General features: G+C 37.5%; 1 long non-coding RNA gene across 1 annotated transcript in view; it reads left to right on the top strand.

Moving 5' to 3' along the window:
• LOC144960652 (uncharacterized) overlaps positions 1-14,403 on the top strand; it is an 18,402-nt gene extending 3,999 nt beyond the window's left edge. The window contains exons 3-5 of the long non-coding RNA XR_013642902.1: positions 9,303-9,360; positions 11,167-11,260; positions 14,303-14,403. This is a non-coding gene — a long non-coding RNA (uncharacterized LOC144960652). The remainder of the gene's footprint in view (positions 1-9,302; positions 9,361-11,166; positions 11,261-14,302) is intronic.
• Positions 14,404-15,010: the final 607 nt, after the last annotated feature.

Here is a 15,010-nt window from a genome sequence, read left to right as displayed (position 1 = left end):
TGTTCGTCAGGTCACACCGAACCGTCAGCCAGTTACTAGGCGAAATAAATTTAACAAATGTGACAAAACCAAATTGGGACATGGAATGTCAGGACCTGTGCCCAAAAAGGAAAACTAAACAACATTCTAAAAGAAATGAAACGGCTCCAAATAAATATTCTTGGCCTGGCAGAGATGAGATGGAAAGAGCAGGGAACCATGTCAAAACAAGAAAACAACACGACATATAAGATCATATGGAGTGGTGGAACCTCTTTCCAAAAAGGAGTAGGGATGATCTTAGACCAACAATCAACCAAATTTTACAAAGGGCACATAGCAATCTCAGACAGAGTTTTGTTGGTTAAGCTAAGAGGACCTGTAGTTGACACCAATATTATTCAAGTTTATGCACCCACAGAAGAGGTGACAGATGCAGATATGACAGAGTTTTACCATTCACTAGACAAAGCAAAACGAATGTGTAAATCACAAGAAGTCCTTATGGTAATGGGGGACCTAAATGCTAAGATTGGCAGAGGCAGAGATGGTGACATAATCGGACTACATGGACTCGGAGACAGAAATGAACGAGGAAACATCTGGGCAGATTGGTGTAGAACAAATAAATTAATGATTTCAAACACCTGGTTTCAACAACACCCAAGAAGAACCTGGACATGGCAATCACCAGGGGACAGAGCAAGGAACCAGATAGACTTTATAGCAGTATCATCAAGATTCAGAAATGGCATATTAAATTGCAAAACCTACCCAGGCGCCGATGTAGACAGTGACCATGTCCTAGTTGTTTGTACAGTAAGGATAAAGTTTAAAGCTATTCAGAGAACAGCTGGTAGAATAAAGAGGGATTACAGGTTATGCAAAGACAATGGCATACAAACAAAAATGAGAGAAGAATTTGAAAATGCACTCATGATACAAAGCCAAAGTGAACCTGATAACGAAAAATGTGAAAAATAATTTGATATATTCCAAAAGTGTGTCAAAGCAACTGCAGAAAAGCATTTACCAATAGCTCAAATAAACAGCAAAAAGGAATGGATGACAAATGAAATTCTAAACCTATTTGAAGAAAGACGAAAATGCAACAGAGGGTCTGCAGAATACCAAACATTGAACAACCACATTAAATCCAAATGCATCGAGGCACACGAGAACTATCTAGACTGGAAATGCTGCGAAATCGAAAGAGAATACAAACCCAACCCCCAACAAGCTCACCAAAGAATAAAAGAACTATCAGGGAAAAGGAAAAGCAAAGCAGCAGGAAGTTGTATCCAAAACAAACAAGGGGAACTGCTATTTGAAGAACAACATATAGAAAGCCGATGGGTAGAATACATAGGCGAACTGTACAATGATCCAAATAGAAATGAACCACCATTGAAATTCAAAGAACCATTAAGCGGACCAAACATCACCAAAAGTGAAATTGAACATGCCATGGAACGAATGAGGGATGGTAAAGCAACAGGCCCTGATGAAATATCTGTAGAGGTATTAAAAAGCCTAGGAGATCTAGCAATTGATGAACTTCACATATTATTCAACAATATATACAACACTGGGAAAATTCCAGAAGATCTCTGTAACTCTATTTTCATAGCAATACCAAAGAAAGCAGGTGCAGTCAGATGCGAAAATTTTAGAACTATAAGTTTAATAAGCCACATCAACAAAATACTGTTGCGTATAATTATCAACAGGCTAAGGAATAAGATTAACCCCGAAATCGCAGAAGAACAATATGGATTCCAACCTGACAGAGAAACAAGGAACGCAATATACCTCCTCCGTGTTTTAAGTGAAAGAGCTATACAGGTTCAGACCCCACTATACCTCTGTTTTGTCGACTACAAAAAAGCTTTTGATAGAGTACGCCACGAAGAAATACTAAAACAACTGCACTCCATTGGCGCTGAAGAGAAAGACCTCAGACTCATGCAAACATTATACTACACCCAGCAGGCATCTATGAAAATCGGAAACTCTACAGGAAATCCCATTCCTATTAAGAAAGGAGTCCGTCAAGGGTGTGTTGCCTCACCAGATCTGTTTAATCTATACCAAGAAACAATCATGAGGGGCATAACTAATATGGAGGGAATAAAAGTAGGAGGTCACAACATAAATAATATAAGATACGCAGACGATACGGTACTCATTGCAACATCAGAAATCCAACTTCAAAAGATTGTTGACAAAGTGGTAGTAGATAGTGAAGCCAAGGGAATGGAAGTGAATACCACCAAAACGGAATGCATGGTAATACAGAAAAACCCCGAAAACAACAACACCTGCAATATAACGATTCACGGCGAGCAACTTACCAACGTAGAAAGTTTTAAATACCTAGGTTCAATAGTGACAACAGATGGAAGATGTAACCGAGACATACGAGCAAGAATAACTCAAGCCAAACAGGCCTTCATGGACCTGGGAAACATTTTGAAAAACAAACGGATGTCGTTCGGGATTAGATTCCGAGTCTTGAAGTGCTACGTGTGGCCAATCTTGTTATACGGATGCGAAAGCTGGACTACAAATGCAGAAACACAAAAGAACATTGAAGCTTTTGAAATGTGGTGCTTGAGAAGGATGCAGAGAATATCGTATACTGCACACAAAACGAACGAAGAAGTGATAAAACAAAAATACCAACAAAGGAAACTAATGCCCTTAACAGCGGATCGACAACTATCCTTTTTCGGACACATAGTAAGGAAAGATAAAAATGAATACCTGGCAAGTTGTGGAAAAATACCTGGTAAACGCGCCCGGGGAGACAAAGAAAAACACTCATAGACCAACTGAAGGGCTTCACCAACCTAACAATCCAAGAGCTGTTTGAAAAAGCAAGAGACAGGGAGGAATGGAGAGAGATAATTCATGCAGTATCCGAAGCCTGGACCAGGCATGGAACCTAGAAGAAGAAGATCGCCATGTAGGCATGTTTCTTTTACTGTTTGTTTCTTTGATTTCCCACTTTGATCTATAAACGTTTGTATCGCCATGTAGTCATGTTTCTTTTACTGTTTGTTTCTTTGATTTCCCACTTTGATTTATACTTTTACTGTTTGTTTCTTTGATTTCCCACTTTGATCTATACTTTTACTGTTTGTTTCTTTGATTTCCCACTTTGATCTATAAACGTATGTATCGCCATGTAGGCATGTTTCTTTTACTGTTTGTTTCTTTGATTTCCCACTTTGATCTATAAACGTTTGTATCGCCATGTAGTCATGTTTCTTTTACTGTTTGTTTCTTTGATTTCCCACTTTGATCTATAAACGTATGTATCGCCATGTAGTCATGTTTCTTTTACTGTTTGTTTCTTTGATTTCCCACTTTGATTTATACTTTTACTGTTTGTTTCTTTGATTTCCCACTTTGATCTATAAACGTTTCTATCGCCATGTAGTCATGTTTCTTTTACTGTTTGTTTCTTTGATTTCCCACTTTGATCTATAAACGTATGTATCGCCATGTAGTCATGTTTCTTTTACTGTTTGTTTCTTTGATTTCCCACTTTGATCTATAAACGTTTGTATCGCCATGTAGTCATGTTTCTTTTACTGTTTGTTTCTTTGATTTCCCACTTTGATCTATACTTTTACTGTTTGTTTCTTTGATTTCCCACTTTGATTTATACTTTTACTGTTTGTTTCTTTGATTTCCCACTTTGATTTATACTTTTACTGTTTGTTTCTTTGATTTCCCACTTTGATTTATACTTTTTTATCAAGGCTACCGATTGTCCACAGCACAAAATATATAATGTGTTTTTTCGAGAATTCTCGTCGTTTATTCTACGAACACAACGTTTCATAAAGCTTTCTTCCTGTCTTATAATACTCAAATACCGAGGTTAGAAAACAAAATGTCAGTAATTGTTGTTCTATCGGGTGTTCCACTATGATTTATGTCAGATCCAACTTTGTCCTTTGTCTGTATTAATGACCACAATTATGTGCCTTTTGCCAACAGGACCATCTTATTCAGAAGAATATAAACCCCAAATGCCACAGACATTCTCCACCAAGACTTTAACAAACTCCAATCTCAAAAAAAGGCTTAGACTTCCTCAAAATAATTCTAATACGACAGCAGGAGGGAAATAATGTTAATGTTCTACAAAGCCTTTGTTAGAATACACTAGAATATAGTATCTCTGTCTGGGGCCCTCGCCACAAACCAGAAATCCAAGAAATCGAACAAATACAAAACAGAGCAGTGAAATTTAGAGATCAAAACAACAAAGATAAAAAACATAAAACTGATTTAAATATCAAACCACTGCAACAGAGAAGAAAGCGTGACAAAGTAACAATATTTTGCAAAGGCCTAAACGATCAAGTTCAACTACTCCTTGGTGATATTCAACAAAATAAGAGAAGTCATCCAAGTTTGTGGTTCACCACTCAAGAGAAGATGCAAACTTGTATTCGTTTATACCATCGACATTAAGACAGTGGAATAGTCTCACATCTCCAATGACAGAAATATACTGTGATCTGTGGAAGAACTTTAAAAGAAGAAGAAGAAGAAGAAGAAGAAGAAGAAGAAGAAGAAGAAGAAGAAGAAGAAGAAGAAGAAGAAGAAGAAGAAGAAGAAGAAGAAGAAGAAGAAGAAGAAGAAGAAGAAGAAGAAGAAGAAGAAGAAGAAGGGAAAATATAATTCCCAAGGCAGATAAAAGGACAATGCTAGACCACACTGTAATACCCAGCTTGCTATACAGCAGCAAAGTTTGGTTCAATCAGCCAAAAACCAGCTTGAAAAGGTCTAATAGTCAGGTCAGGAAATTGTTCATATCAACGAAGACAACGGAAAACGTTTAAGAAACAGGATCACTCACTCACTCAATCCTCTCTGGCCTGCTTCATACACAATTGTTTAGTTCTTATCTCACACCGGTGTCTGCTCCTTAATTTCTTAACTTGCCCTGGCATACCCTTAAACAATCTTCAGTTCGTGTCGGCCTTTTCTCGCTTTCAACATCATCCAATTATTCTCTGCCATTCTGTTGGTTGAGTCATGTCTATCACTGATAAGGAAGGCTCTGCTATGGACACCTAAAAGAAAAAGGAAGCGAGGCCGCCCCAAAGAGACTTAGAGACGTACCGTAGAGAGGGGCCTAAGGCATAGAGGTCTGTCCCACGAGATGGCCCCGAGAATAGCTGCTGACAGGACCAGGTGGAGATCCCTTGCATCGTCTCAAGCGCCAGCAGGCCCGGATAGGATTGAGTGAGTGAATGAGTTGTGAAATAGTCTCTACGTCACTCCCCATTCCCTCTCCTATTGGCACTTGATTGGGTCATGAAAGAACAAAAACAGAAATCAAATTGATATTTTGGGAAATGTTGGAAGATCTCGATTTTGCAGATGGCGTTGTTGTCTTGGCACAAAACTTCAAGTAATGAAAACAAAAAACAGACGACACCCGCAAGGCCTGACAAGAGAAGTAAAGATAAATATAGAAAATTCAACCCCTTATCTTTCCCAAACAAAAGGAACATTCTAATATTGTTGTGACGAGGAAGAAAACGTGGATGAAATGTGCTTCCTTGAGCTAGAATATCTGAGGATGGCGATTCAACTTCTTTTTCATCTTCTTTCAGCTATCCCGCATTTTGCAGGGTTGCCATAATGAATGCCACATCTCCATGCATCTCGGTTCAGAGCACCATCTTCCTCCAGGCCCAGTTCCTTCATATCGTACTTTACCTTATCAAATCATCTAGTCTTTGGGCGTCCCTTTTTCCTCTTTCCCACCAAGTGTATGTCCAATACTTTTCTTTCCACATACTCCCTCTCTCGTCTCTTTATGTGTCCGAACCATTTCAATCTATCTTCTCTCATCTGTATTGATACATTCTTAACTTCAGTCAACCTTTGAATTCGTTCATTTTTCACTTTATATTTTCTTGTCCAGCCAAATGACCATCTCAACTTATGTAACTTGGTTTTTTTTGTTGTTGTTGTAGCTGCTGTATCTAGTCCATAAAACATTGCTGGTCTTACAACAGTTGTATAAATTTTCCCTTTCAGCTTTGCGGAAATTCGTTTGTCACACACAACTCCAGTTACCTTCCTCCAATTATACCAGCCTGCCTTCCTTTTCTTAACCTCTCATTGCCCCCATCTCCTTAGACAGTTATTCCTAGGTATTTGAATTGGTTTGTCTTTGGCACATCCTCTTCTCCTATCTTTATTGGTGGTCTTGCTCTCTGTTGTCCGATGCACATACATTTTGTCTTCGATCTGCTTACCCTTAATCTCCACCTTTCCAACACCCGTCTCCAACGCTCCAGTTCCTTTTCTGACTCAGTTTTTGTATCATTCAAAAGTACTACGTAATTCGCATACATCATGTTCCATGGTGCCTCTCGTCGAATGGGTTCTGTTAGTACATCCATTACTATTGCAAACAGCAGTGAGCTGAGAGCAGATCCCTTGTGCAATCCAACTCTTACATTAAATGGATCAGTTGAGCCAGCAGCTGTCCTTACCACTGTTTTGTTTCCTTTGTACATATCTTGGAAAACTTTGATTTATTTCTTTTTATCCCCTTTGCTCTTAGACCGTACCACTTATTTCTTCTCTTGCTACCCTATTATCATATGCTTTCTCCAGGTCAATGAAGACAGAATGTAATTCTCTTTGCTTTCTCTATACTTCTTTGCGGTCACATTCAAGGCAAATATAGCATCAGTTGTACTTTTACCAGCAGCAAATCCAAACTGTTCTTCACTTATGTCTACATCTTTTATAATCCTATCGATTACTCTTTCCCATATCTTCATTGTGTTGCTCATTAACTTGATACCCCTATAGTTGCCCCATTCTTTAACGTCTACCTTTTTGCATATGGGAATCAAGGTGCTTTTTGTCCATTCTTCTGGCATTTCCGCTTTCTGTAGGATGTCGTTAAATAACCATACCAGAAAATTAAACTCTTTATCTCCAAGTGATTTCCAGACGTCTGCTGGTATCTTGTCTGGTCCAACTGCTTTCCCCTTTTCATCTTGCGCACTGCATCCCACACCTCGTTCTTGCTTATCTCATCTACTATCTTCAATTTAGGTTGTATATCTGCACTTCTCCTCTCCCTGTCATTCTCTTCATTCATGATGTGTTCGTTGTATGTTTTCCATCTTGCTCAAATCTCTTCATCATTGCCCAATATTCTTCCATTCTCGTCTTTGATCATCTTAATGTTGTATATCTCTCCTATTCTTGTCCATCTATTTCGATATGCTGAAAATATTTTTCTGGCCTTCTTTACTTTCTAATTGCTCATTCATATCTTTGAATGTTTCGGAATTTGCTTTGCACGGTTATTTTTGCTTCTTTCTTTGCCTGCTTATATTCATCTACTTTCATAGCATCCCTGTTTATCTCCATGTTTTTCCTTGCTTCCTTCTTTTTCTTTATTGCTCCTTGAACCTCTTCATTCCACCACCATGTTTCTTTTCCAACTGTTCCTCTTCCTGAGCTGACCCCTATCACTTCTTTGGTCACTTCACGGATTGTATCAGCAGTTGTTTTCCATTCCTTTGGGAAATCAATTCCAAGTCTTCCTTTCACCGTTGTAGCAAATATTTTTCTTTGCTCTTCCTCTTTCAGTTTCCACCATCGTGTCTTTCTCCTCACTTTGTGTCTCTTTTATCTTACTCTTTCCAAATGCCACATTCGCAATAACAATCTTATGTTGCGCTGCAACTCTCACTCCCGGCAAACTGCCTTCAAATTTCTCCTCCAGCACAACAGGTAATCAACTTGTGTCTTACTCACATCACTTGAATTCTTCACTCTGTACTCATCTTTCTTTCTAAGATATGTATTTAGTATTGACAGATCTATCCGTGTTGTAATTCTTACAATATATTCGCCTTCTTTATTTCTCCTGCCATATCCATTCCTTCCCAACCATCTCTGCTCTCTGATATTGCTTTCTCCAACGTGCCCATTCAAGTCCGCAACGATGAAAAATCTTTCTGATTGGTCGAACATTTCCATTTGTTCATCAATCTCCTTCCAAAATTATTCCTTCTTATCTTGCGTACAGCCTGTCTGGGGTGCGTGTGCACTCACGACAGTGACTTGCTCCATATTGACTACAACCTTGATCCACATAAGTCTGTCGGACACCCTTTGGACTTTAACAATATTTTGTGCAAGTTCTTAAACCAGGATGATACCAACTCCCTTTCTTGTGGTCTCATTTCCTTTATGAAATATTTTAAATTTTCTACCAATCTGCCTTACTGATTCACCTTTCCATTTTGTTTCTTGCACACACAGAATGCTAATGTTTCTTCTTTCCATAGCATCAGCGATTTTCATCGATCTGTCTGTCATACTTCCAACGTTCAAACTTCCAATCTTGATCTCCATTCCCATCCGTTACCTCGACCATCTTTTACGCCTTTCCTCCTTGCATTAGAAATGTAGAAATATAGATGACATCCTTTGGTGAGATGTGGATTAAACTTCGAAAGTTTATGGAGGATAAAAGTTTCTGGCGCTCCTAACTGTCGACCTTCATCATCAAGTGCAGGCCTGTTGCAGACATCGGCGATCATGTCCCTCCAACCATATCTGTCCTCAGATCTTCTCAATAGCTCGATTCCTGTTCCTCCTCCACCAATCCATACGTTCAGATTGTCAATGTAATCTATACTCTATCTCCCTCTTCTTTTCTTCCCAGCAACTTTACCCGTAAGTACAATCTTTTCAATTCCGTTTTTTCTGTAAATATGTCCGAGAAATTTTAACTGTCTTTTTCTGATGGTGTTTACCAAAGTTGGTCGTACTCCAAGTTCTTTTAATACCTCCTCGTTTTTTATTTTATCTTTCCATGAGATTTTAAAAATGCGTCTATAAAACCAAATTTCGGCTGCAGTTATTCTACGACCTTATCTATTGATGAATCACCACAGACGATTAAGTAATTAACAAACTGAGTCTAAAGGACAGTAAAACTTTAACTGCATAAAAATCATATCACATATATATGTATGTGTGATAGGTGTATGTATGTCGCCATTAGTATTCACAATGAGGTATGCCCTACCTAATTCAGTCAGACCAAACTAGTGCATTAAAGAGCAAATATCGTGGGATTGTTGAAGGTTCATTACCCACATATTGCCTATAAACGAAACCGTGAATAATAGTAGGAATTGTCATTCGTATAAATCTTACATATAGATATTAAATTTATATTGAATTAAATAGTCTAAAATTATGCCATGCCATTGAACAAAATCATCAAGTTTTTTTCTCTAATTTTATAGCCGTGCCCAGATGATTATTACTGCACGTTTGACTATCCCTTGGAGGCTATAATGTGCTGTAAGTATTTCATTGTTTGATATCACAATGTCTAACATTTTAATATTGAAAATATATAACGTGAAGTCTACTCGTATCGTCCACTGAACGCTAGCAGGGAAATAGTTGTGATGTAATGTGTTTTTACTTGGATGCTACGATTTCTTTTAAACGTAATATTAATGAATTCCCTCTGGGACTAACCATATGACCCTGGTAATTGTGGGTTTTTATAAAGTCACTCCACAAACCTGTGTTATGTTAATTTATTTAATGAATATAACAGCTTCAAAATTAGCAAAATACCAAAAACGGAGCGTTTCGGGCTGAAAATCCTTTTTCAGCCAACAACAACAAAACTTAGAGACATAAATAAATTACTAAATTCAAGATTGACGATAGTTGTTAGCCTGGAATTTAGAAATGTATTTAATCTTCTGTTGTATTTTGTTTTGTTTGGTATTTTCTTAAGCTGTTCTATCTATTCATTTTTGTTTATTACTTTTTACAGTCCACAGCTTCTAACAGCTTAGTATCACTTTAAAGTCATGTTAACTGATGCACTCCGTATAAATCAAGCTTTAAAATTGAGCTTTATATAGCGCAATATCCACTAAATGTGCTCAAAGCGTTTTACAAGGAGCCCCTGGTATACAGCAACATTTAACATGTAGGACGGGACATGATGCCTGTTTGGCGATATTACAATTTTTCGGAAAAGACAACGCGGTTGACGGCCAGGTACTCATTTATTTTACGCCTGAGTACGGTGAGAGAATGTGAGAAAAGAGCCTTTTCCATGGATTAAACTATGCGCCGAGCGCGAGGCTCGAACCCAGGACCTTCCGATCCGAAATCGAGTGTCATACCACTAGACCACATAGCCTCACATAGCCGTACAATCCATAAAAGAGATCCTCGTCAAACACTTCTGTCGCCTCATTTTATGCTCAAGATTGTTGTTGCTTTAGGTCTCTTCCAACACAATTGAGGTTATATGAGAGGAAGATTGTTCACTCGTCATAACTCAATAGCTTATATCATGTTATAATAAGAATAGTAATGGGTATAAATGAACACAACAGCTTCACAAAAAAATATAATTTCTTCAATTTAGAATAATAGAAGTATGTTTTGGATCTCGGTGATCTAGTGGTATGACACTCGCTTTCGGATCGGAAGGTCCTGGGTTTGAGCCCAGCTCAGTGGCGCATATTTAAGTCCTTGGAGAAGGCTCTTTACTCACATTATCTCACCGTACTCAGGTGTAAAATGAGTACTTGCCGATAACAGGGTTGTCTGTCGGAAATTTGTAATATCGCCTAACAGGCGTCATGTCCAGTCCTACATGTTAAGTGTTGCTGTTGGTCAGGGACTCCTTGTAAATCGTTTTAAGCACGTTTGGTGAATACTGAGCTATATGAAAGCTCAAATATTATCAACTTACCAGTGCTACTCAATAAACTTCTTGAATTGAGAATATCTTTCCTTCATAAACTCTTTTGTTTTTCTCTATAATTCTGTGACATGCGCTATAAAGCATATTAAGATATGAAGTGAGTAGAAAAGTGCCAGAAGACAATAGAGAACAAAAAATTTTCGCGGCGGTGGTGGGGTTTGAACCTGCGACCTTATTGGTATAAAGCATATTCCATAGATGTTTATGTTTTTATTGTTTTATTTTTGTTTGTTTGATTTTTTGCTGTTAGCTGAAGAAGGAATTTGGGTCCGAAACATTCGATGTTTGTTTTTTTTTATTTGATTTTTAAAAATTTAAGCTGTTATATATTTATTTTTTCTTCTGTATATTTCTAATTTTTTTTTTAGATACAAAGAATGTCTATGATCTCTATCCAGAAGAACAAGACGAATAATAAGACCATGACCAAGATCAGGAAGACCAAGAGCAAGGATGATGTCAGTAAGTATAGACTATATCAGTCTATTAAAAAACGTATGCTGAGTTTGTATGTTATATTGAAGACAATAAATGTGGTTCCTGGAATTGAAATAAAGTTAAAAATCCCACTTTTTGGGTCATTTTAATGTTAAAATAACTTTCTTACATGATATTTATCCTTAAATAATAACTATTGGAGACTGTCTATACATTTGATTTTGCTACCACTGAACGACATTTATATAGATATGAAATTTTAAAAGGATATTTAAATGTATTTAGTCTGTTGTCGTTGACTATACATTTGATTTTGATACCACTGAACGACATTTATATAGATATGAAATTTTAAACAGATATTTAAATGTATTTAGTCTGTTGTCGTTGTCTATACAATTGATTTTGCTACCACTGAACGACATTTATATAGATATGAAATTTTAAACGGATATTTAAATGTATTTAGTCTATTGTCGTTGAATCCAATTAAGACTGAGAATTTATCAATGATTACTTAAACTCCCATCTTGACGAGTCGTCTACACATTACAACGATATTGAAATCTCTTTATTTCATGTTTTATCAACAATTGTCCTCAATATCTCAAATTAGATCTTTCTCTGGTTTACAACCGTTCGTTATTGTTTATTCGCCTTTAAAACGTCATTCTCACATTGTATCTCATTCGTCTGTAAGTTAGTGCTTCGGTCACCGTAACGTCAATCTCACATTGTATCTCATTCGTCTGTAAGTTAGTGTTTCGGTCACCTTATCGTCAATCTCACATTGTATGTCATTCGTCTGTAAATTAGTGTTTCGGTCACCGTATCGTCAATCTCACATTGTATCTCATTCGTCTGTAAGTTAGTGTTTCGGTCACCGTATCGTCAATCTCACATTGTATCTCATTCGTCTGTAAGTTAGTGTTTCGGTCACCGTATCGTCAATCTCACATTGTATCTCATTCGTCTGTAAGTTAGTGCTTCGGTCACCGTATCGTCAATCTCACATTGTATCTCATTCGTCTGTAAGTTAGTGTTTCGGTCACCGTATCGTCAATCTCACATTGTATCTCATTGGTCTGTAAGTTAGTGCTTCGGTCACCGTATCGTCAATCTCACATTGTATCTCATTCGTCTGTAAGTTAGTGCTTCGGTCACCGTATCGTCAATCTCACATTGTATCTCATTCGTCTGTAAGTTAGTGTTTCGGTCACCGTATCGTCAATCTCACATTGTATCTCATTCGTCTGTAAGTTAGTGTTTCGGTCACCGTGACGTCAATCTCACATTGTATCTCATTCGTCTGTAAGTTAAGTGTTTCGGTCACCGTATCGTCAATCTCACATTGTATCTCATTCGTCTGTAAGTTAGTGCTTCGGTCACCGTATCGTCAATCTCACATTGTATCTCATTCGTCTGTAAGTTAGTGTTTCGGTCACCATGACGTCAATCTCACATTGTATCTCTTTCGTCTGTAAGTTAGTGTTTCGGTCACCGTATCGTCAATCTCACATTGTATCTCATTCGTCTGTAAGTTAGTGCTTCGGTCACCGTATCGTCAATCTCACATTGTATCTCATTCGTCTGTAAGTTAGTGTTTCGGTCACCGTATCGTCAATCTCACATTGTATCTCATTCGTCTGTAAGTTAGTGCTTCGGTCACCGTATCGTCAATCTCACATTGTATCTCATTCGTCTGTAAGTTAGTGTTTCGGTCACCGTATCGTCAATCTCACATTGTATCTCATTCGTCTGTAAGTTAGTGCTTCGGTCACCGTATCGTCAATCTCACATTGTATCTCATTCGTCTGTAAGTTAGTGCTTCGGTCACCGTATCGTCAATCTCACATTGTATCTCATTCGTCTGTAAGTTAGTGTTTCGGTCACCGTATCGTCAATCTCACATTTTATCTCATTCGTCTGTAAGTTAGTGTTTCGGTCACCGTGACGTCAATCTCACATTGTATCTCATTCGTCTGTAAGTTAAGTGTTTCGGTCACCGTATCGTCAATCTCACATTGTATCTCATTCGTCTGTAAGTTAGTGCTTCGGTCACCGTATCGTCAATCTCACATTGTATCTCATTCGTCTGTAAGTTAGTGTTTCGGTCACCATGACGTCAATCTCACATTGTATCTCTTTCGTCTGTAAGTTAGTGTTTCGGTCACCGTATCGTCAATCTCACATTGTATCTCATTCGTCTGTAAGTTAGTGCTTCGGTCACCGTATCGTCAATCTCACATTGTATCTCATTCGTCTGTAAGTTAGTGTTTCGGTCACCGTGACGTCAATCTCACATTGTATCTCTTTCGTCTGTAAGTTAGTGTTTCGGTCACCGTATCGTCAATCTCACATTGTATCTCATTCGTCTGTAAGTTAGTGTTTCGGTCACCGTATCGTCAATCTCACATTGTATCTCATTCGTCTGTAAGTTAGTGTTTCGGTCACCGTATCGTCAATCTCACATTGTATCTCATTCGTCTGTAAGTTAGTGCTTCGGTCACCGTATCGTCATTCTCACATATCTCATTCGTCTGTAAGTTAGTGTTTCGGTCACCGTATCGTCAATCTCACATATCTCATTCGTCTGTAAGTTAGTGTTTCGGTCACCGTATCGTCAATCTCACATTCGTCTATACTAATTCAATCATCCTGTATTGTTGATAAAGGGAAAACCCGAAGCGTCCGCATTATCTGTTTTGGTTGAGATTTTAAAAATAACAAAAATATTTGGAAACGTAAAACACACCGTAAAATTAACATTGGTGAGCATTTCTTGTACGTTTTGGCATTCTATTTTTAAAACGCCCTCTCATGAAATTTAACTGATACATGATCATAATCCATTTTAAAGTTTAAATCACGGTTAAATAATTTTGTTTAGGTCCTTGATGAACTGATTTGTCTTTGAAATTTATTGACACCAATTTCCCTTATGGCCGATGGGACTTAAGTATGTAGCTAGTTTGAGAAGTAAAAGAGAATACTCCATGAGCAAATATTATTTTAATATGATGCATCAAACATGAAATCTATATTTCCTTAAATTTTTCTCTCCAGCCAAGATCAAGTTTTTATCAGACATCAGATGATGGAGTCTCATAAGGATCTATTTTTGGCCTATCCTATAGCATATGACAATAAAATCAATGAAATAAATCGATTGAGTTTCATCTCACGAACGTTATTTTTATCACATACGTGGATGAAACTACAGTTACTTTGAAAATACAAATGTCTAAAAATTCAAAAATTGTCAAAGACAAATGATGTTCTTTAAAAGTCATTGTGGTCTAGTGGTTTGGCACCCATCTTCGGACGGATGGGTTACTGGGGTGATGATTCGGGCTCGTCCCGGCGAGTCGGTGGAGCAATTTAAAGACTAGGAGAAATTATAGAAGATAGGGGGTTTCCTATGATACGTTTCCCTACAAATCGGGCCGATGCCCTGAGCCCAGCCTGGAAGAGAAAAGAGAGAAGGTGGAAGGAGGTTGTACTTCACGTATTGACCATGATAAAGAAATTATAATTAAGTCCATCCAAAACACAAATTGGAATCAGGAATGACACAGCTCTACTTATCCATTCATCCTGCTTGTCTCCCTCCTGACATCCACGAATAAAGAAAACCATGGAACAAAATAATAATAATAATAATAATAATAATAATAATAATAATAATAATAATAATAATAATAATAATAATAATAATAATAATAATAATAATAATAATAATAATAATAATAATAATAATAATATAATAATAAT

The sequence above is a fragment of the Berghia stephanieae genome, chromosome 15 (genome assembly GCF_034508935.2).
Source record: "Berghia stephanieae isolate SIO BIC M18660-M18661 chromosome 15, UCSD_Bste_1.3, whole genome shotgun sequence".
NCBI lineage: Eukaryota > Metazoa > Mollusca > Gastropoda > Nudibranchia > Aeolidiidae > Berghia > Berghia stephanieae.
The sequence above is the reverse complement of the archived record's forward strand: the minus strand, read 5'-3'. Positions and strand labels throughout refer to the sequence as shown.